The sequence below is a fragment of the Anthonomus grandis genome, chromosome 2 (assembly GCF_022605725.1).
Source record: "Anthonomus grandis grandis chromosome 2, icAntGran1.3, whole genome shotgun sequence".
Taxonomy (NCBI): domain Eukaryota; kingdom Metazoa; phylum Arthropoda; class Insecta; order Coleoptera; family Curculionidae; genus Anthonomus; species Anthonomus grandis.
In genome coordinates, this window is record NC_065547.1 from 24209057 (window position 1) to 24233700 (window position 24644).

The 24644-nt window shown below is 32.7% G+C and overlaps 1 protein-coding gene and 1 non-coding gene across 2 annotated transcripts in view; one reads left to right on the plus strand and one right to left on the minus strand.

Annotated features, from left to right (window-relative positions):
• The window catches only part of LOC126750127 (homeobox protein invected-like), a 183826-nt gene that overhangs the window by 76859 nt on the left and 82323 nt on the right, over positions 1-24644 (plus strand). The gene's annotated exons all lie outside the window — the stretch shown is intronic.
• On the minus strand, positions 2771-2842 carry Trnaw-cca (transfer RNA tryptophan (anticodon CCA)). The gene has a single exon. It is a non-coding gene; the product is annotated as a tRNA-Trp (tRNA).

Here is a 24644-nt window from a genome sequence, read left to right on the forward strand (position 1 = left end):
CTGTTAGAAATAGATAAGATGTACTGGCAATCCCGGACCAACTATCTTAACTGAATAATATTTTTAAAGAATATATCCAGAATCTAATTTTAAGTAGATTTTATGTATAAAGGCATCGCAGGGTGTCTATAGGAACAACAGGTGACAACACTAAATATAGTATTAAAAAAATTATAAAGTTTAGAAAAAAATATTCAATATTCAATGCACTTAAAATATTCAAAAATAAAAATTTAATAATTTGTAATAAAATTTAAAACAAGAAATATGGGATAGTTATTTTGCTTAGTGAAATTATATACATAAAAAATAATACTAATAAAAAAGGTTCATAACAAGAACAACATCTAAGACGTATAATAATAATATTTACAATGGGAGAAGGTGGTATAATATTATCTATAAAAAACTTGCATTTTTTACCATACCAAGGAAATATCCTTAATATATTATGATCGAACTTCTTACTTGCCTACCTAAAAATGCCTGTCATATATATCCGACTCTTTTCTGATTTTACTTAAATCTCTTTGATTTGCTATGAATTCCTCATTCACCTTTATATTAAAAAATGACAATCTTACCACATCTTTAAAGTTCCTAAATATAATTGCTTCTACGTCGAAACCAAAATATTTATCTTCTAAAAAACACGTAATACATTTTTCATATATTATCGTCACATAATATCGTCCGAGCCCCAGCAATATTTAACCCGTAGTTAAAATCATGTATTATTATTATTATTATTAATTATTTCATGAAAATGCTGTTTCTAGATTTACCTCATGCCTAAATTTTTAAATTAAATTTTTTTTTTGGTTTGGTTGGTTTAATGAAATGCCTTCACAGTGTTAGTAATTGTTTCATATTTAATGCTGGTCTACCCCAAGAATGCAAATGTTTTTAAGAAATTTCATATTTACTTTACACGTTAAGGTTTAACATGCTGTAATATTTGTAGGATATTTGAATAATAATTGAGTTTACAACTTTCTGCTTAAAAAGAAATGCCAATTTTTTTGTTGCTTGTCCATTAACTGTGAAGTTCTTATTATATATAGGTAAGAAAGTAAAAGTAAGCATTTGTTTATTGTATATTAATTATAACTAACATTACTTAAAGAAAATGCATTGTATGAATAATTTAAAAAAATACGATGGACGAGATATGCTTGATGCCATAGGGATCTATCTGGGTGAACAAAATAGCTAACGAAATATGATAATGGACAACAAAACAAACTCTTGAATATTGTCTAATAATTGTAAAAAGGATGCAGACATTGGTTGGTTCGGGAAGAATATTTATATAAGCCAATTTTTAGTACAACAAATTTGATGCTTACAAATTGTACACATATTTGAAATTCAAGATGAAATGATTAAGGCTATCAAGACTACAATCACATTAGCAGGATTATCTGTTAAATTCATTTTGTGGAACATGGCACCAAACCGTTCATAATCAGTTTCTTATCTAATAAATGTAACCAGTTCCGCTTTAATAATTTCATTATATGAATGGGTTTTGTCAGCATAAACCTTGCTCATCAATTACAATTATTTAAATTTATCTTACTGTCTAGCTGATATTCTTTTTTCCATTTTTCCTAATAATGCATCTTAAAAAAATTGAATGACTCAAGTTCATTTTGCCTAACTAAAGAAACCGTCAGCAAACGTGATAAAACTGATTAATTTTTATCTATTTTCTCCGCTTTTTACGGAAATGTCTGATTCTATGATGGTTTCTAGCGCCATCTCGAAACAAAAACGTGCACTAACCACTAACTCATTAGAACTTATTGTCATAATTCATAAAACATGTCGCCCCTAAAACTGTTTCTAAGTAAAACAAATCGTTCGTGGAACTGAACTACTGCTTTTCTTCACGCTAAAATCAGCTGATGGGTCGTAAATCAACATCAAAAGAGAAATCGCAACAGACGTACGTGTTCCTGGTAGAGATCGGATAAAAAAAACTGAGATTAAAGCGGAGTTTTTGCGTTACGATTTCTGTTAAAGATTATTGTGATTCGTTTGCGGATTCCGAAGTACCTTTAATTTTTAACTTTTACGCCTAATCTAGAATTAACTTGATCTGTAAATGTAAACTTTATGAAAACTGTTAGCCCTAGATTTATAACTTTTGCTTGATTGTGTTAAATCCACTAACGCAGTACAAGCCGTTTCTTGTAAGGTACGCTCTCAATGTTCTTATATTTTAGTATGGCATTATGACAATCTTGACGACAAAAGGGTGTCTTAAAATTCGAAATCACATTTAAAATTATTTTTTTTTGCAAGGAGCTGCTGAATTTTTAAATGTAATTAAAAACAAAATCCTTCATTGTACTGCTGAATTGCCTCCATAAAAGTATTTCATAATTTAAACTCTTTTGGAAGGAGTATGAATAGCCATAATAAGTTGAGAAAAAAAATCACACCTTAAAACTCAACAGTGACAGGGTCCATTCACGCTGCTGAATGTTATTACTGTTGATATGTAAAAAATATCAAATAAATATCTATCAGACGACCGGGGCGGGGCGGCCACTCGTCAAAGAGACGAAATAGTGTTCTTATCATTTTGTACAATGCCTAATCTTCGTTCCCCAACTTGTATATCTCATCTCTGTTTTCTATATTCTACATCTAAATTCATAATTTTCTCATTTGCCGTCTTTTTTTTATCTCGTTTAGAGAAAGTGCGCAAACCGATTTAAATTATATTCATTAAGATTTCCGAAAAAATAAAAATATTATTTGACCCCGACGTGATTTGAACACGCAACCTTCTGATCTGGAGTCAGACGCGCTACCGTTGCGCCACGGAGTCATATTATTAACACTATTAACCGGCGGCATTAAGGCAATAAATCTGAATTAATTGTGCATAATTACTTTAGTGATTTAATATAAAAAAATTTATATGAACATAGTATATGACAACGTCAGAGCCGGCTTAACCAGATTTGCTAAAATAAGAAAACTGACTTAGTAGAACGGGGAATTAAAAAAAAATATATAAATATGTAGATAGAAAACAGATTAGGTAGTTCTATGTACATTTTCTCAATGTGTGGAGGACATACTTCTAAGTAATTCTTCTGAGTAAGAAGGATTAGTAGACCAGCGAGTATGTCTCACACGCTAGGGGCCCTTGGTTTGATTCCCAACAGCAACAATTTTCTTTTATTTTATTTGATCTGTTATATTTCCTAACCTAACCTGTGTAAAAAGTGATGTGTATTTTGGTGTTTTAGATAATTTAAGGCTTTTTTACCCTTATTTTCGTTTTAACGGCATGTTTTTGTATAGTTTTAGACCTGATGATGCTCTAATAGAGCGAAACACGTGTCGTCGATAATAAATGTTTGTGAGATCGTGACTTGGTTGTTTTTCTTCGTTTGTTTATATTGTACCTGGTCTCCTTGAGAAAATGGATGAAACCTTTTTGTTGATACTTCTAAGTAGTTAATGGCGACATTTTAAAGAATTTTGAATATAATTAGAATGAATTAATTCTTTCATTTTGTCTTATTTTTTCCGTTTAAATTATTAAAAAAAACTACTTTTTCTTTGCAATATTTAGGTTTCCCGATATGTCAAAACCAAATGACTATATGAAAATAACGTAAAAATTTTCAATATTTTTTTGTTTGTTAACCTCTTCTTCCAGGTGTTTAATTGTCAATATTATTAAGATCTGGTGACTGAAAATTGTTTTTTAAATGATTTTATAGTATGTTTTCTGAGATTTATATATTTTTCAGATTATTTCCACGCAAGACGAGCATAATCGATTCCAAAATATAATTTTCCTTAGAAAATTCAAACTTAAAAACAAATAAAATTATTTTTGTTAAAAAGTTATTAAATATGAATTTTGATAACTTTGCCTCTATTTTGATCTAATGTTTACTTTGATTTTCTATTTTTTGGCATCCATCCATTTTTCAGATAGTTTATAACATTCTCAATATAATTATGATTTGATCACTGAAAGGACATTACAGTAAATGTAAAAGATTACTAAAAATCATTCCCTCCGAAATTTTAAAATATGCCTAGGTTAATGATTTTCGTTATAAAAAACTTTTTCTTGATTATTTGCACAACATTATCATTTTTGTGTTGAAAATAACATCCTGTACGCCTGTTATACCCTAGACAAAGATTAATAAAGTTTCTCCTAAGTCCAGATATGACGTAGGTACTTTAGAATGATTGGTATGTACTTATCCTTTATGGATTCCTATATTTTCCTGAATATGTTTATACAAAACAAGTATCATCAAATCAAAAAAGGTAATTTACTTTAATCGTAAAAACCACCCAAGTTTCAAATATTTTAATTTTAAAACCAAATTAAAATATTTGAAATAAAAATGCATTTTTTATAACTGTTTGTCTTTTTTTAAGATAATTTATACTAGTTTCCCACTTTTTTGCTTTCTTTTTAAGCATTATATGTAATTCTTAACATGATTAAAATCTGGTTAGTGAAGGGACTATTCTAGTTAATGTAAAACATTAATACATGTAATCACATTTTTTTAAGGATGTCTAAGTAGACTTTAGATGATGATTCTGCTCATTATATTTCTCTGCAAAGTTTCTAATAATTTGATTACACAGGCCTGCCTGGCCAAACCTTCAATAAAATTATTTTCTATTCTGTTTGCAACTATATATCCGAATAGTAAGGAATTTGCTAATCCAGATTCTACCATAGGAGAAGGATTTTCGGGATTTATGCATTTTACTTCTAAATTTCAATTTTTGTGTATTTACTTTAATCGGAAAAACTGCCGATTAAAAAAATTACACAATAATATTAAAATATGAGCCATTATTTTTTATTTCTTAATTAACAAAATAAATATTTAAAAGAAAACAAGAATATATTTTATTAAATTCTCTACCTTCTGATGCCACCTTACTCTGCATAGAGTGTATATGACTTCAAGTTACTCCAGAGTTTAAGGATGCTGGTAATTTTTTTTTTTCATTCAAGATTCCTTCAATTGGATTAAGCTCTGTCTAAGCTCATAAATGGATTTAGTAATTATTTTAGAAATTTGGAGCCTAGCATAATTGTTATGTTGAAAAGTATATTCTGGACCTACCTAGTTCGTAAACACAGCATCCCATTTTTAAGATGTGGCAAATGCATTGGACTAAGACACTTCCACTACCATGCTTTTCTCCCGTTGCGATATTATTATACAGATAAACTATTTCTACAAGAAATAGGTTTAATCGGATCCAAATAGGTATTTACTTTCATTAGACCACATACTATTTTTTGCAGATCTTCTGCAATGGTTACACATTTCTCTTAACTAAACTTGAGTTGGCTCTAAATTATCGGCCAATACAGCTTTTGATAAAGAAATCTCGTATTCCCTAATCAGTACAAAAATGTAAATTCTTTTCCTTGCTTCAGAATAAGTACTAATGATGCCAGCCAAAAATTTTATTTTAAAACTAAAATTATGGTATCTGAAGCAGAAAACGTATTTAAAAAGTTATACATTATTAATATTTAAGATCAAAAGTCTAGAATTTTGCATAATGCACACTTCTTCTAGGTAACGCTTTACAAATTTGTAAAGTTTCCTTTACAGGTCAACATTAGGTAATTCAATAAATATGCAATAATAGTCAGCTGCTAATGCCTGACCAGGTGCCCCCAACGTAAAACGAGATAATTATTTTTAAATAATCTATTTAGAAGTTAACAATCAAAAAATTCCTTTCGTGCAGGCCGGTGACATTCAATGTGGGTTAATGTCGCAGCTCGGAATGTTCAACTATTATTTTTATGCGTTAATTAGGCCCCATTATTGCCATTAAAAGTTATTTTATGCGTTCAAGGAATTAAATTATATGAACTAGGGTAGGTAGTATACCTATATATGAGGTATCTGTGTCGAGAAAATCGCTATAGCGGGTCATTAAGAGGCGCCTAGTTTTTATTCCAGTTTTTACATAAATTCAAATGAATAAGAATTATCATATGCACAACGTAACAGCTTTTTTACATGGTAATGATGATCTTTTAACCACAAGGGACAAAGGTAAATTAACTTGTCTTATATCACTCGGTTATAGCAAAACTGTTGATGCAATATATCATAGGCTAATAATGAAAAAGCTTGAATTAGTTGGCTTGGGCCAAACAGTGTTGTCGTCTCAGAGGATTGTTCTTGGAAGTGTTAAAGAGAGCTGTTGTTTAAGTCTGTACAATGGTATTTAGTTTATTATTTTTTCTCTCCAGATAATATTTGAGAGTTTATTCGTTAAGTTATTTAATATGTGAACGTTTAATACAATTAAGACTTCAAATTTGGTTCTTTCGTATTCCCAGGAGTGATTGACCCAGAATATCTTTTTTTATGCGAATCTCTTGTGTCGTCGAGATGATTAGAACTAAACTAAAACTATTACTTTGAAACTTTACTACTGACATTTATTTGAAACTATTACTGACATTTATTTTAATATTTACATATTTAGGTTAACATAATAGTTTATACCTACTTAACTAACATGACAATTTTTAAAAAAAATAAGGTAATAACTAATAACAAAGTAGTGATGGCTCTTTGTTGGATGCTCTGCAGCAGCATTTGGAACTGCTGCTGCATGGAAGCGAAGAAGCTTCCATGCAGCCTGGCATGCTTGCAGCCTTGGCTTACAGCCTTTGCAGCCTGGCATACAGGTCTGTACCAGGCGGAGGGAGGGCTGCAGCTGCGGCTAATTGCTGAGCTGTGGTGGGTGCGGCGAGGCAACTCTCGTCTCGGGTGCTCCACGTGAATGTCCCGTCTGGCAGCTTTGGCCTTCAGGATCTGCTTCGGGTTCTTGGGGCATCCCAGGTAATTCGCGTTGTGCGGTCGTCCGCTATTAGCGCATGTGGCTGGCTGGTCTGTGGGTTTGGTGCACTCGGCGGTTGCGTGAAGGTGGCCACACTTCACGCATTTGTATGCCGCCGTGCACCTGGCCTTGGCATGACCATGGAGTTGGCACCTGTGGCACTAGATCCTCCTGGATTTGTTTCGTTGGGCTTCCACCCTGATCCTGACGCCTCTCAGCTCCGTTAACGAGAAGATCGATTTCTCGTCCCTCGGGAGCTAGACCAGGACTAGCGCCGTGGGCTGCTTGTTGCTGATGAAATCCCAACTTCCTAAGGTCCTCCAGGATGCTCTCGACTGGCCAATGCTCGAGAGGTCCTCGGAGGACGATGTAGAGTCTCCTTTCCTCGGGCAGGGAGAAGAAGTGAAAAGGCACTTTCGTCGAGTCCAGATAGTCCTTGGTGGCTCTGTAGTCTTCAACTGTCTAAGGGTGGATTTTGATGCCGTCACGTGTGTTGGCTACATGGCCATGGTGGACTCCATACGCTTGTAAGCTGGCTGCTATTTCCTCGAATTTCTGCTTCTCCCTTATAATGATAGGAGGAATTTTGGTCTTTGGTGGTGGCGGAACGGGCTCGGGTCTGGGTGTAGGTTAAGTGTTCTTAAACCCGGCCCTGGAGGTGGAGGGAGCCTGGACAGGTTGCTTGGCCGTCTGGGGCTGGTTCATGGCTGACGTTTTCCTGGGGACCGCCTCCGGGTCTAACGTCTTCCTCCGTTTCCTCCTGCTGACGACAGATTGGAATTCGTCGTCTTTGTCCTGGGGGCCTGCTGCGATCTTAGCTTGATTCTTTTGAAATTTGGCAGTATTGCTTGTTTTATTACGAGGCTAATTTATTATTTATAATTAGATTAAAATTATAAGGTCCAGTGACGTCCCGGGGGACATCTTAGCAAATATTATTGGCAAAAAATGTACGTCACTGCCTTTTTTTCCACTTTAGTATTTGTTGTTTGATTAAGCATTTAAAAGTACAATTTTATCGCCTCTTGTATTTTTTTCATATGTATTTCCGACAAAAAAAATTAATACTGTTTTATTGCATGTTACTGGACAAAATAGGTTTATTAATTTTTGTTAAAAAAATCACACTAGGGATGACTATAAGGGATTGGACAGGGATAAACTGTTAAGAATGTTTTTTTTATTTTTGAATATTGCTAAACATTCGTATGCATCTAATTTTCTATTGTTATTAACAGGTTTAAGTAATTTTAAGTTGTCTATCCCTACAAAGTGATCCGCATTTAAAACATGTTCAGCCAAACTTGTCTTTTCAACTCTTCCATCACTAAATTAATATTATATCATGAAAAGGGCGACAATATAGAGACCTGTAAACTGGTTTATAATATTTGTGAATAATTAAGAAATTGTGTAATATGTCAGTATAATATACTTAGTTGAAAGGAAAATAAATCCTAATTTTAATGAACCTTAGTCTCTAAAAGATTCAGAGAATATTCAGTTACATTTAAGATGTTTATTTATATAAATATCTTCAAAAAAAATTAAGCAATTGGAAGGGCTGAAATCCTGCTTAAAAGATTTAATGTATTCTCCCAAAGCAGATAATGATGATTCAGTGAGATGTTCCTCAGCGCAAGTTTTAACATGAGAATTAAGACAATTTATAAATTCCAATCTTAGATGTTGAATATTGTCTTTGTTGTTCACAAGCAGAAAGACGTTTGTATTCAGTTTCACTTCATTTTAAGCTGTGAGTGGCTAGTAAGCTTTGGCTCAAAGATCAGACAAATGAAACATTAAATTGTCAGATAGACTTATTTACATATATTTAGATCCTCCATAAAAAGATCTCAAAGAGTTATAAATATGTTATATTAGAATACAAAACACAATTTTACAGTAACATGTTCCATAAGTCAGGTTATAAATCTAAATTTTTTTAGCACATAATAAATAATAAACAAACTGTAAATTTAGAAATGAACTTCCCAACAAATTCATAAATATTAAACTGTGACCAAATACACTTCTGCATTTAATAAATATTTTGTTGACTCTACTAATTTAATATAAAAATCAGAATTATCTGGTCAACAAGTCTATGATATTAAGACGTTCACTAATATCACAATGGTTTTAAGGGCAGTTTCGAATATTTAAGTGACAGATTTCCTGAAATCTATGACCATTAACCATGCTAGAGAAGGTACTAGAGGTACCATGCACCTTACTTGTTACCATGGCTTAGATCCAGGTTTTCAATCTTATTAACCCAATAAATAAATCCGTTTGTAGTGTACAATTTCCTGACAAACCAAAATTTGCAAAGGTGTCTCCTCTCTATAAAAAAGATAATGTTCAATATATGAATAATTGTTGGGCAATTTAATTTGGGAAGAGAGTTTTCTTAATTATATGAAATTTCTTTTATAACCTAATAAGTAATTTTATTAACTTTAATAAAAAAATAAAATATTGCCAGATTTGTAGTTTAGTTTTTCTGAGGAATGTGGCATGATTTCTTTGCATTGGATATGATTTAGAATGTCGACTTAAGAAAGTATATAGCAGGGTTCTTTTAAAAAGAAAAATATTAGTGTTACTGGTGTACCAAACTATTAGTTGACTAACAGATTTCAAGATGTACTGCTTAAAATAAGTAGTGGTGGTTACCTCAGATCCAAAATAAATAAAAACAGGGATATCATAAAAAGGGATTTTAAGCTCTGCTTATAGTCTTGAATTCATTCCTTAAGTACGGCTTGTGAGTGTTGTTCGTTTATGACATATCATTTCTACTTGAAGCTTCCAAAAACCCTTAGAACCATAGTAGGGAAGTGTGTAATGAAAGCATATGCCTATAGCAATAAAAATAATTTAATCTATCTTTTCCAAGACAGTAATGATTGTATTTATGTTGAGGGAAATTTGTCAATTCTTTTTAGTTCTACATAGGTTCAGTGGTATAATTAAATACCTACCTGTCAACTAATTTCTGGGTATGTGCATAAATAAGGAGTTGTCATGGTCACCACCTGTCTACCATATTTAACAATTTATTTAAAAAAGACTTAGCTACTATAACTTTGTGATTTGGACTTTCAGAGATTGTAATGACCGAAACGTTGTTCTTTTCTTCTACTACTCTTATTTAGGATTATGCTGTTGTTGTTTGGAGCAACTGTCTTGTACAAGAAAATAGAATTAGAAACATGCTTAAAAAGGCCTGTATGCAGTTTTCCGGCTTGTGTTTCAAGAGCTGGTTATATATTTTATAATCAATGAAATTAGAACATAAAAAGGAAAAAAAAGGTAATATCCATACTTTTGTTCTCGCTGGGAATAACCTTAAGAAAGAAATGTAATATCCTACCTATCTATATCATATATACCTATATACATGTAAATAATATCATACCGAGGATCCTATATGGGATCCTCCACAAGTCAATTTTAGAATAATATATATTTATTAAAGATAAATGCTTTAACTTTTCATCAAAACCTTTAAAGATATTTTCATTTCATATTCACTCTCCCTGTTTAGTTGGCACTGAAGATGGCCTAGGGACCGAAAGCGCTTTGCCTGCACAGAATTATACAGTGGTATCCGTAAAGTAGAGGATAAATTCAATAAAAATGAAATGGACCATTTCTAAAATAAGTGACCAAACCCGTCGATTTTAATATTTGGTTTAGGGTTTTTCTACGTAGAAATTAAATATACACGGTGACTACAAAAAAGATATGACGTCATCAATATATTTTTTAAATGGAAACTATATTTTTTTAATGCAAAATCGGAAAGAACGCATTTTTTTACAAAGAATATGGTACAAATAAATAGTGGTTACATAAACAAATTTAAACGAAAAATTATAATAAAATGTAAAATTAAAGAAATACCTATCTAAATTAAATGTTCGAATTGAGTACCGTAACAACCTGGAAATAACCAAGGCGATTTAAGTCTTTTGATCGTTGTCAATGACATCTAGAGTAATATTTCTAATTTCCTGGTGTATTTGTTTTTTTAAATCATCTAAGCTCGCTGGTTTAGTGACATACACTGTACTTTTTTAATATCCCCATAAAAAGTAATCGAGGAGAGTTAAATCTGGCGATCTGGGTGGCCACTCAATGAGCCCTCATCTACCGATTGAACGATTTGGAAAAACTTCATCTATAATTGCGAACGGATAAAACTTAGTGTGGCGGGGCTGCATCTTGGTGAACAAAAAGATCATGTTGTTGCATGTCGGGTTTTTCCAAATCCGGATATAAAGTTAGCAGAGCGGGGATAAGATTTTGAAGAAAGTCCAAATACCTCTCATCAGTGAGACTGTCATCAAAAAAGTAAGGTCCTAAAACTCATCCTTCCACTATACCGCACCACACATTGATTTTTAAGGGTGTTGGTGTTTGACATTATGTGAGTCAATAAGGGTTTTCGGTCGCCCAGTATCGACAAATCCGTATGTTCACTTCGTCAGAAAATATTATACGTTTTACAAAATTATTGTTATTATTACATTGCATTATTGTTATCACTACATTATTTACATGCAAATTGCTGCATTTGCTGACAAGATTCATTTCGGTGATTAAAATCATCTTCTGATAGCTCTTGAAGTAAGAATATTTTATAAGGGTAGAACATTGCTTTTTTCAATACTTTATGCACAGTAGATCACGATAAATTAACATTAGAAGCCGTGCCTCTGATTGTGGCTTGGTTGGGATTATCTTGGACCATTATCAAAACGTTAAGCTCATCTTCAGTATTGAACCCCGACCTTTTGAGTATCCCGAATTCACGAAAATTTGCTTCAACTCTGCTTACTATGCTTTGGATAATAGGCAACCGATCAGGATGAGTTGCATTAAATAACTAAACCACCTTCTTTTGAGTACGCGACATATCTCCGAAACCAATCATGCACAAGATTTCATATCTTTCACGTTCGGTTAATTTTCTCATAATTCATACAATAACAGTAGGTAATAAGTGTAGTTACCATTTTCAAATGTAAAAATGCTTTAAATAGTTGCACCAAAATACATTCATTTTTTGACACTGACAACAATAACTAAAAAACCAATATACGAGGTTTGTCCGGAAAGTACGTATAAAATGTTCGTGGGGTCGTATCTAGGCGTAGGGGAGGGGCGGCCCGGCGGTTTCCTCTCTCTATACCATCCACTGAACGCTCAATTTCAGAGCGCTCTGCGAGTTATAGCGAATTTACGTTTACACGTTTAAAGTAACTCTTTTTCTACCTGCCGTCGGCATGGAGCTCTCTCTGATTGAAGAACAGCGAATTAACATCAAGTTTCTTGCAAAGCTAGGCAAGAATGGTCGTGAAATTTTCGAGTGTTTGAAACAAGTTTACGAAGACAATTCTCTAAAGGAACCAACTGTCAACAAGTGGTTGAAAAGGTTTCGGGAAGGCCGAGAAGAAGTGAAAGATGACCAACGGTCAGGACGCCCCTCCACATCGACTTCTGGAAAACGTTGAACGCATTCGTGGTTGTGTCCTTAATCACCGTCGATTGACAGTTATGTCAATTACAGGATGATAGCTGAGAAACTGTCAATACCTAAAACAATGGTCCACGAAATCCTGACAGGATCAGACAAGTGGATCCTTCATCACGACAACGCGCCTGCACAGACATCTCTCGTTGTGCGCGAGTTTTTGGCTAGGAGTTCAATCATTGTGACAGAACACCCGCCTTATTCACCCGATTTAGCCCCTTGTGACTTTTTTCTGTTCCCCAAATGCAAAATGTGCTTCGGGAGCGGCACTTGGGTGATGTGGAAGCCATCAAGTCCGAAACGACACGGCAATTGAAGAGCCTAACACCTGCAGACTTCCAGCGATCATACTAACAGTGGAAACGGCGTTAGCAAAAGTGCACTTCTCATCTTGTCTTAGGGGGAGTACTTTGAAGGAGACCATATTGAAATTTCTGAATAATTGTAAAATAGAAATATTATTTTACTTTTATACGTATTTTCCGGACAAACCTCGTATCAACATTTAATTAAGATAGGTATTTCTTTATTTTCCATTTTATCATCATTTTTCGTTCAAAATTGCTTAAGAAACCATTATTCATTTGTACCATATCCTTTGTAAAAAACTACGTTCTTTCTGATTCTGCATTAAAAAAGGGTGGTTTTCATTTAAAGAACATATTGATTACGTCATATCTTTTTTTTTGAGTCACCCTGTATATTTAATTTCTACGTAGACAAAACCCTAAACTCAATATTGAAAACGACGGGTTCGGGCATTTTTTTTAGAAACGGTCCATTTCATTTTGATTACATTTATCCGCTATTTTACGGAAGCACTGTATAGTATTAGCTCCGAATTCATAAAATATCTTTTATTTATACATTCTAATAGCAATATACTAATCTCCCTTTTTATAATTTTTATTTCATATTTTATATTACTTAAATATAATTGAAGTATTATTTTGCATCAAAATGATTTATTTACTAATTTCTGTTTACAACTCTGGTACTGCAAATCAAAACCGTTTCTTAAAACTAAATGCAAAATATACATAATAAAACGATATTTATTTCCTGTTTACGACCTTCAAAATTTCTGATGTCATCCATATCGGGTTAAACCAAAGATAAAACGGAGACATTCAAAATATTTATCATCCGCAATAAATCTGAGTTATAAAGAAAACAATCCCACAGTCATAACCTGCCCCAATCAATAATAAACAAACACATAAACTGGCTTTGCTGACGATGCACTCGGTTTCTGTTTATTGCGTACTTCGTTCATTTTGTAGACTTTCGGGAAAGTAATTCCGATGTGGAATCGGCGCTGGTGCATACGGAGAGCCTACGGTGAAGCCTCGCGTCCCCCACGGGACCACACACGAAGAACGTTGTTAAATAAAACATAAAGCACGTTAACAGTTGTGTGTCCTTTATTTTCACTCCTGGAAATTTAGTCTTATAATTTTGCAAGATACAGGACCTCCGGCATCGGGTTAATTTTAGATTATAACAGAATTTTGATAAACACATTTAAATTTTTGGCACATAAAACTAAATTTAACTAAATTTAACTGTCCCAATACTTAACGTTAATAAATTTAATGAAGTTTTTGCAGGAATCATTTGAATGATTAAATGATTTCCCTTAAGCCTAACAAGTACTTCTGCAGAGGTCTGCTGAACTACTTGATCAGCTTATCAGAGGAATTATAATTTCTAGTGAGAACAGAACCTTGTTTTTATTTTTTTTTTTAATTTCATTGATACAGTACCTCATGCAGGCAATGGTGTGGTTCTGAAAGGGGTACACATTGGTAAAGTAGTAAAACCAACTTTCATTTCCTTTATTTTAAATTTATCATGACGGTTGGGAAATATCTCCAATTGTTATCAAGTGTAAGCTACCAACCATAACTATTCTATAGGCTTATATTAGACGTGCATGATGTTTGCTCATGTGTGAGGCGCAGTAGATCTTGCAATGTCCCGACAGGGAGGGTCCCCAAATGTCAGAAATATCAACACTGTCTTGGCTGAGGAGCTTGGTTTTTCGTGATGTAAGTTGGTTTCCAAAATCTTTTTTTCTTCTTTTGTTTTTGTCTAATGTATATTCTCCGAAGTTCTCTTGATGTACGGAATCGTTAAAAATCCTGTAGGATACATTGAGATATGATTTTTGGCATAAATGCCACATTGTAAAATATATGACGAAACTACCGTAAACAACCTTGGCTTCTGAGATAAGAGCTAGAAAAACTGCATATAAGCCTTTTTGAAGCTGTTTCTAATTATTCTCTTCTGTGAGACTAACATTCATTCATTCATTTTACTGTAGTTCCTCTAAACAACAATAGCATAACTCCAAAGGGAATAGACATGAGAATACCAGTAGGGATAACTTCGGTTAACACAACCTTTGAGTTTCCAAACCACAAGCTTATAGATATGTGGTGACTATGACAGCTTCTGATTGATGCATATACCCAGAAATTAGTAGAGATTCACTGTGTGACCATCTTCATGAACTAACAAGGATTGATCATTTTCTATCAAGATAAATACAATAACGACTGTCTTGATAAAGATAGTTAAAGGTATACACACATGCCTACACTAGGTCTAAGGATTTTTGGAGCATCAGCTTCAAGTCAAAATTACATGTTATCCTTAAAAAACATTGATAAACTGGACTTATCAAATTCAAGGACTTAAGCAGTACTTAAAAGCCCACCTTGTAAAATCTCTCTTTTTTGCCAGAAACTAAGGAATTTCAATATTAAACATGTTACAGATTAATACTAATAGGAGTATAGCGGGTTAGTATAGCCTTTGACATAGCGACTCTTATTGCTAAGAAAAATATATGCGAAATGTTTATAATAATGACCCTGATATAAGTAAATGTAAAAACTATAGAAACATATATTGCAATAAACAAACTACAACAATGTGTTATGTGATGAAATATAGAATAGCTGCGTTACATGGTCGTTGAAACGAAGGAGTATTGAAGAGTGAAGAAATAGTCCATACTTGCAGTGGAATCGTAGCTTAAGGTGAAATGAAAATCGTACAGTTTCCCTCCACTTATTTATTAAACATCAAGCAGTTTTCATAATTCCCGACATGTTTTGGACACAGTGGTGTTCATCATGAATGAATATTGTATAGTGTTTATATAAGCCCACATGCTATGTTACATATATTTGAAGATGCTATTATAGAACTGGAATATGAAGTCAGGAACAACACATTGTAAAAAAAGATTCTTATTGCTGAAGAGTTTAACTCTAAGGATTCGGACTGGTGATGAAAAACGAAAGAGAGTACTCGAATGATTTTTGGCAATGGGACTGAATATCGTTCATAAAGAAAATTCTTCCACTTTCGAAAGATGGAATGGGGTTTACTATATAGATGCTAAAATGCTACTATGCTAAAACCCCGGTTGTAAATTTCTGGACGCTTGATTTTTGATTTTAGCTTTACTCAGCAATATTTAGCCTAAGCAGTATTGTAATAATGTCAATTACCCAATGGTTTTGTGCAACTTTCACACATATTTTTTATTTAAAAAGAACTCTGCTGTGGTCTTTTTTAAGTAATTCTAAATGATATTCAAAAGGGAAGTAACGATGGCGTCTTGGGTGCTACAAACTGAAAGGAACCAAAATCTTGGTTCCTTTTTGTTTTCTGTTTGTACCTCTGATTTTTCCCAGTCACCTTATTTTTTTATGAATGTTCATCAATATTCTAATGGCCTCCAGCTTTATTATTGTTTTGACTATCAAATGCCGCCATCACGTATCAATGATCATACTAAAGTAAAATATGAGTTGCATTGTTTCACTGTTCGAAAATAAATCCTTATAAAGCACAATTTCTTGTATTTAGAAGAATCATATAGATTTTTGTCAACTAGAATAAAATGAGAGCATAGCATCTTTAGAAGATTAAACTTAGTTTTGGTCTTTTGCCTTTCGAGATGGTAATATCGTTTCCATGCTTAAAGATTATCAACATGGTATCGTACTTTTAAAAACGTGATAGGTAAAACAGAATATAGTCAAAGTACTGCAAACAGATAGAAATAAAAAAAAAAAAGAATAATTATCATGTTTTATCACTAATCCAATAATATAGGCACTTGACTAGATCCAATCTTTATTATTTTAAACTAAGTGTGCAAGTCGTCACTCACATTTCGATAATATTAATGACCTGGTTAAAATCTTTTTAACTTTTGAACTGACACTTAAAACAAGACGAATTTTTCAAATTTTCGGAACAAATCGCCCCCATCATAACAAACCCGATAGATGTTTACAGATTCCGCGATTTTATTAATTGGTTCTTTTATCCCCGACGTATATAAACATACAATTGAAGGAATAATTGTTGTAATAAAGTCATGTCATTCCGGCGACATATGATTGATTTGGCGCTTAAATTTATTATACAGAGTATTCGAAAATAAGCATCAGTATAGGGAAACAGACATAGACCAACGCAATAAAAATAAAGGCATCTCTATATTCCGGACACCATGAAAGACAATTTTAAAAAATGACAAATTATTTTTTTTTGTTTAATTGATGTCGTTCGTGAGATCATACACTGATGGCCAAAAGTAGATTGACAACTACTTATTTTTCAAATTTGTTTATATCACGGTTTAGGAAATGATGAATTAGGTGGGACAGTACCTGATTAAAAAACAACGGAGCCTATTTGTAATGTTTAATTATATTTAAACTATTTATTCGTAATACCCAATTTTATAAGAAAAAAAATAAAAAACTAAACAATTTTCAGTGGCCAAAATTAAATTGACAAATTCAAAGCTTACTAAAATAAAAATAAGTATAGAAAATTTAAAGGGTTTTATTTAATAATGCGTTGCATAGCCTCTATTTCTTCTCACTTCCACCAACCTTTTGGGCATTGACCTAATTAAATTGTCAATATAGGACGTGTCAATGGATATCCAGCATGCCTTTAAAGCTTCAAAAAGTTCTTGTTTATTTTTGAAATTTTTACATACGGATATGACGATCAATGTAATCCCAAATGTTCTCGATCGGATTTAGGTCCGGTGACTGTAACGGCCATTTGATAACATTCATTTTTTCTTGGGTCAACCATTGCTTAACGACCTTGGATGCCTGTTTCAGATCGTTATCATGTTGAAAGTATTGCTTGAGTGGCATAACTTCATCAGCGTAGGGTACCATAACATCCTGCAGTATATCTGAATACATGAAACGATCCATCGTGCCTTCTATCAAGTGTAGTGGACCTATCCCATAGCCCGAAAAACACCCCCACACCATCACGGAACCATCTCCATGCTTGACTGTGGACATCGTATATTAAGGATCATACCTTTGGTTCACAGGACGCCTAACATATCTTTTGCCATCCGAATTAATCAAATTGAACTTTGATTCATCACTAAAAATAACCTTTTTCTATTCGGAGACTGTCCAGTGACTATGTTCTCGAGCAAAGCTCAATCGCGCCCGTACGTTTTTTAAACTTAGCAGTGGTTTCTTTGCAGGGCGTCTTGTTTTTAAATCACTTTATTGAAGTCTCTTTCTAATGGTACGACAACTAACTGAACCAACACCTTCTTCTTCCAATTTGAAGTTGCGAATGGGTCAGGTTTTGCTTTTTTCAAAATTAATTTGTCAACACGACTAGTGGTCTTCTTTGGTCGGCCAGTTTTTTTTTAGAGAAACAACACTTCCACGGAGATTACAATTTTTTATTATTTGATTTACTGTTGCCCTCAAAAGAGAAAATTTTCGAGCAATATCCGCCTGTTTAACCCCTTTCTGGTAATCGTCGATTATTCGCATCTTAATATCGATCGATAAAGTTATACCACGTGGCATTGTGAATATTTTCCAAAACTAATAGTAAGAAAAGTCAAATCAACAGAAACCAACGCATAAAACTTAGAGACTGAATAAATATGTTGTTTGTCAATCCAATTTTGGCCACCTAGCAGTCAAACAAAATTATTGGAATTTGATAAAAAAAATATTGAGAAAAAGTGCAAGCAATAAAAATCTATGGAATTTGTTTCTTCAAACTATGTTGTTTACATTCCTGAACACTAATAAGCTCAACCGGTTTTTCCTTTGCTTCAGATAAAATATATCCATAAAAATGGAATTTGTCAATCTACTTTTGGCTACCAGTGTACATAAGGCATTATCTTCCATCCATAAGTCATGACTTTATCAAAAGCCCATATAAAGTTGATTAACATCCAAGTTTTTGTGGAAGCTAAATTTAGGAAGAGTTTTTCTAATTCTCTTGGACTACTTTTTCATCTGGCTAAATTGTAAATTTTAATATCAAAATATTTCTGAAATTTTATGATATGCTTCTTTTAAATTACCATGTTTTGGAAAAAAATCTATTGCATTAAACCCATGTGCTCAATTTTGCTAAATATTGCTATGTAATCTGCATAACTATTGTTCGTTTTAATATAAGTTTAAGCCTATCATTTATACCAAAGATAAGAATTAGAGGACCTAAAACAATACCCTGTGGCACACCAGACTTTACAGTTCTTTCATCGCTCAAAGAGCCATCAATTGCTCTCAGATTAAAAGAAGGATTGAAGATGTCTCACATAAATAGTTTCCAGGGAGAACAACAAATCAAAGTTGTTGTGTTCTAACACATTTTCATCATATTTAATTACTAAACGCTTGGGTTATACTCAAATTCCAGATTCTATGCTATATAATAATAAACACACCATTGATCTCAAAAAAATGTTGAATACTTTCTCCAACTTTAAAAAAAATCATTTAACTCTAGTAACTCTAAGACTGGTCTACAATAGAATAAATGGTATTATAAAAAATTAAATTACTATCTACTGTCATCATGGGCTCTTGCGAGGGCTCTCTACTACTAATAACTTTGTAATTACTTCACCGTTCCTCCCTGAATTTCTAGATGGGTCTTCTGAAGTGGGCGTTATTTACTCAGATCTGTCCAACAACAAACTGAACCATATTTAACTACTAGAGAAATTAAAAGTATTTGGCTTGTCTTATAAATCGCTTTTGTATGCCTAGTTAAGTGGTAAATGGAGCTGTTTCTCAGAATTACTATTCTACTTCAGGAGTTCCTCAGGGATCAGTCCTTGATCTTCCCTGGGTTCAAATCTTCATTAATAATATGTTTGAGCAGCTCAGCGTTCTGGTTCGTCTGTATGCAGATGACCTCAAATTTCTTTACCATATTAATTTTATCAATAACAGCCTAATTCTTCGGAAAGATCTAGAATCTGTAATTAACTGATGCAATTTAAATAAAAGAAAGATGGACATTTATAAATGCCGAGTGCTATCATTGACTCTTAAAACTGATTGATTAGGACTTTCTCCGCATACAGTGCCTGACGCTTTTTCGTATCCTGTCCTATCTGCCGCTACACTCTCTTTAATTATTTTTTTAGGTTCTTTATTTTAATACGATCTAGTTAGTCGTTTGCTTATTTTTTTTTGATATTTATTAATTTAGCCGATATCCTTAATTAATCTTAGGTTTAAGCTAAGTAATTATCTTTCTTTATCCTGCTTAATAACTGAGTTTATACCTGTTAGGCAGTGTAACAATAAATACAAGAATTATCAAAAAACTGTAGCAATAATTTCACTGTAGAAATCAAAAATTGTATCATAAGAAATTATATAAAAGAAATTCTTTCTCTTAATTTACAAAACTCTCCTGTATCATTTGTAACGAGCTCAAAAAATCTACAGTTTTTGGAACATGATGATCTATCTACGTTTTAAAAACTGCACTAGGAATTAAATCCCTAAAATTTTCACTTTCTTAGCTTAAATTAAAAAAAATATATATTACGCACTCTAGCACAATTTGGATACTGTGATATCTTATAAATGGAGCTTGTTTTTATATTATTTACAAAATAAAAAACAAACCCATGTTATAGACTCCCATATGAAATAAAAAAATACGATGACATATTTCGTAAAAATATCCTAGCAAGTATTTAAATAGGGTTAAACGTGGAACGCTTCACATAGCCACTATTGGGCACAGGCTCGTAGCAGCCCTCAATTCCCCTTGACCTAATAATGTACATAATATTAATATGAGCCTATAAGACAAAATTAAATTTACAGTTTAGCAATATCAATTCAATCATCTCTAACGTACAACTCAATTAAACTGTACAACTCGATATCAGACGAATTTAAAAAATATGACTTCTGAAAATTTAAATATAAGTTGAGTTCAAATATGAGTTGAATCAAATTAGGCAATAATAACTGCAGTGTCTATACTGTTGTGTGCAGCTGTTTAGATTATCGTTTCTTTAAATCCTGTGAATTGGTTTATAATGTAATAAAAATATTATATTTAAAAATTTATTTTTTTGCTTAAACCAATAATTGTTGTATCTTTGTCCTGGCTAACATCTTTTAAACTCTCGAAATGACACAAAAACGCAAGACAAGTTTTTAAAATTTTCGGAAACATATCGCCCCATCACAACAAACCGGATAGATTTTTACAGTTGCGTGATTTTATTAATTGCTTCTTTTATCCTCGCATTATATAAATATACAGTTGAAGGAATAATTGTTATAATAAAGACATGTCATTCCCGAGACATATGATTGATTTGATGGTTAAATTCATTATACAAGGTAAAATGAAAAGGGATCAGGATGGTGAAATTAGGGCCAATGCAGTAAAGACAAGTGCATCCGTAAACTAGTGGATAAACACAATAAAAATAAAATGCACCGTTTTTGAAAAAATGCATAAGCCCGTCGATTTTATTATTTGGTTTAGGGTTTTTCTACGTGGAAATTAACATATATGTGACTTAAAAAAAAGATATGACGTCATCAATATGTTTTTTAAGCGGAAATCATAATTTTTTATAGAAGAATCAGAAGAAATGTTTTTGTTTTACAAAGGATATGGTAAAAATTAATGGTGGTTACATAAGCAATTTTGAATAAAAAATAATGATAAAATGGAAAACTAAAGAAATACCTATCTAAATTAAATGTTCGAATTGAGCATCGTTAACAATCTAACAATAACCAAGGCGATTAAAAAATTCTTTTTGAACGTTTTCAATGACATCTGGAGTAATATTTCTAATTTCCTGGCATATTTGTTCTTTGAAATCTTCTAAACTCACTGGTTCAGTGACATATACTTTACTTTTTAAGTATCCCCAAAAAAAGTAATCGAGGGGAGTTAAATCTGGCGATCTGGGTGGCTATTCAATAAACCCTTGTCTACCTATCCAACGATTTGGTAAAGCATAGTGTGGCGGGGCTCAATCTTGCTGAAAAAAAAGATTACGTTGGTGCATATTGGGTTCTTTCAAATCCGGATACAAAGTTATCAGAGCGGGGATAAGATAATTTTCAAGAAAGTCCAAATACCTCTCACCAGTGAGAGTGTCATCAAAAAAGTAAGGTCCTAAAACTCTTCCTTTCACTATACCTCTCCACACATTGACTTTCTGAGGGTGTTGTGAATATATTCTGTGAACCAATGAGGGGTTTCGGTTGCCCAGTATCGACAATTCTGTCTGTTCATATGGCCGTTTAGAGTAAACGTTGCTTCGTCAGAAAATATTATCAATTTTACAAAATTATCATCACATAATTGCTGCATTTGCTCACAAAATTTATTTCGGCGATCAAAATCATTTTCCGATAGCTCTTAAAGTAAGAATATTTTATTAAGGGTGGAACTTTACTTTTTCAATACTTTATGCACAGTAGATTGCGATAAATTAACATTAGAAGCCGTACCTGTGATTGTGGGTTTGGGATTTCCTTGGACCGTCAACAGAACGTTAAGCTTATCTTCTTCAGTTATTGAACCCTGACTAGCTTTTTGGGTATCCCAAATTCACGAAACTTTGCTTCAACTCTGCTTACCATGCTTTGGCTAATAGGCGACCGATCAGGATGAGTTGCATTAAACAACTGAACCGTCTCCTTTTGAGTACGCGACATATCTCCGAAACCAATCATGCACAAGATTTCTATTCTTTTACGTTCGGTTAATTTTGTCATATTTCATACAATAACAGTAGTTAATAAAGTGTAGTTACTAATAAAACGCAGGATGATACTGCTTTCGCCTTTAAAAAAAAAAAGAATAGACACCACTTGCAAATGTAAAAATACTTGAAATAGTTGCACCAAAATACATTCACTTTTTGACACGGATAACAATAACGACAACAACAACTAAAAAACCAAAAAATCAACATTTTATTTAGATAGGTATTTCTTTAATTTTACATTTTATCATCATTTTTCGTTCAAAATTGCTTATGTAACCACTATTCATTTGTACCATATGCTTTGTAAAAAAATGCGTTCTTTTTGATTCTGCATTAAAAAATGCTGGTTTCCCTGTATTTTTAATTTTCACGTAGAAAAACCCAATATTAAAATCGACGGTTCCGGGCCTTTTTTTCAGAAACGGTCCATTTCATTCTTCAATCAAAGGACAAATATAAAATTAATTAACATCAAAGTATTTGAACTAGATATAATTAGAAAGACTCTGATTTTTTACTATTTTTTGTTAATATGTAAGTCCCATCTCTCTAAATTGTAAATTTTAAAACTAAAATATTTAAAGGATGACATTTCTGGAATTTTTCCATATGCTACTTTTAAATTGCCAAGTTTTCGGAAGAAATTCTCTGGTATTAAGTCCACTTGCTCAATTTTTATATTATTTTCATAGCGACTTTGCCAAATGTTACTGTGCATCTGTAGAACTAATGTTCGTTTGAGCATATCATTTATCAAAGGATAAGAAGTAACGGACCTAAAGCAATACCTTGTGGCATATCAGACTTTCCAGTCCTTTCATCGGTCAAAGGTCTATCAATGTTAAAACGTTGTTTTCTATGATTTATTACACTCTCAATGACATAAAGCATAACGACATAACAGGTCTATGTGAATTTTCCATACTTTGGTCTTAAATTATAAGAGATATTGAAAATGTCATCAATAATTTGTACATCAGACAGACACAACATATCAAAATTTATCCTTACAAATTTTGGTCATATTTAATCACTAAATGATGATATTCCACTCAAATTCCAAATGTTATAGTATATAATGAAACACATCGCTGATACCAAACAAATAGTTAATGTTTTCTCCAACTTTAAAAATAAAAATAAATCATTCATTCCTAGTAACTCTGTCGAAACTACTTCCTCCAATAATATTGTGATCTATCCCAACATTCTTCTCAGAAGACGAGGTTTTTGATATACAGAAATCAATGAAAAAGAAAATGACTTGCGGTCAGATATGATAACATCTTTTTTCTTAGTCTTATCTCTTGACACGTAAGACAACACTAGTTTTTCAAATTTTCGGAAATATATCGCCCTCGTCACAACAAACCAGATAGATGTTTATAGATTGCGCGATTTTATTAATTGCTTCTTTTATCCCCGATTTATAAAAATATACAGTTGAAGGATTAATTGTTGTAATTAAGACATGTCATTCTGGAGACATATGATTGATTTGAAACTTAAATTTTATATACAGGGTATTCGGAAATAAGGACCAGGATAGTAAAATCTGGGCAAATAGCATCTCTATATTAGATACACCATAAAAGAAAATTTTAAAAATGATAAATGTGTTTTTTTTTGTTTAATTGATGCGGTATGTGGGGTCATATATGGGGCATTCTCTTGCGTCCATGAGTCACGAATGCCGCACACATAGCGCAGACCCATTAGTTATTTTTATGGGTCGGCCACCGGTGGTCGCGGTCCCAAATGATGGCTTAATCTGTGCCCGTCGTTTGATCGCCCCCGGCTACCAGAGAATACCTATGGATTTCGGTAATTTTTTTCATTTGGAAGCAAAAAATTTGATGAATCGTCTGTCATTCTGAGATAATTTTGTACGTTTTAAGTAGTATTGATTTCTTAAAGGAAATTTAAATATTGGGATGCCTTAAAGAGTGGTATATATTGGATGTAGACAAGGCAAAAAAAATAAGGATAGATTTGAGAGAGCAAGTTGCTATATATTGACTCCTTTAAAACAAGAGACTAGAAACTCGAGATAAAAAAACTATATATAAAGAAAAATGATTACAAACACGAACGAATAAACAACTTATGTGATTATTTAAT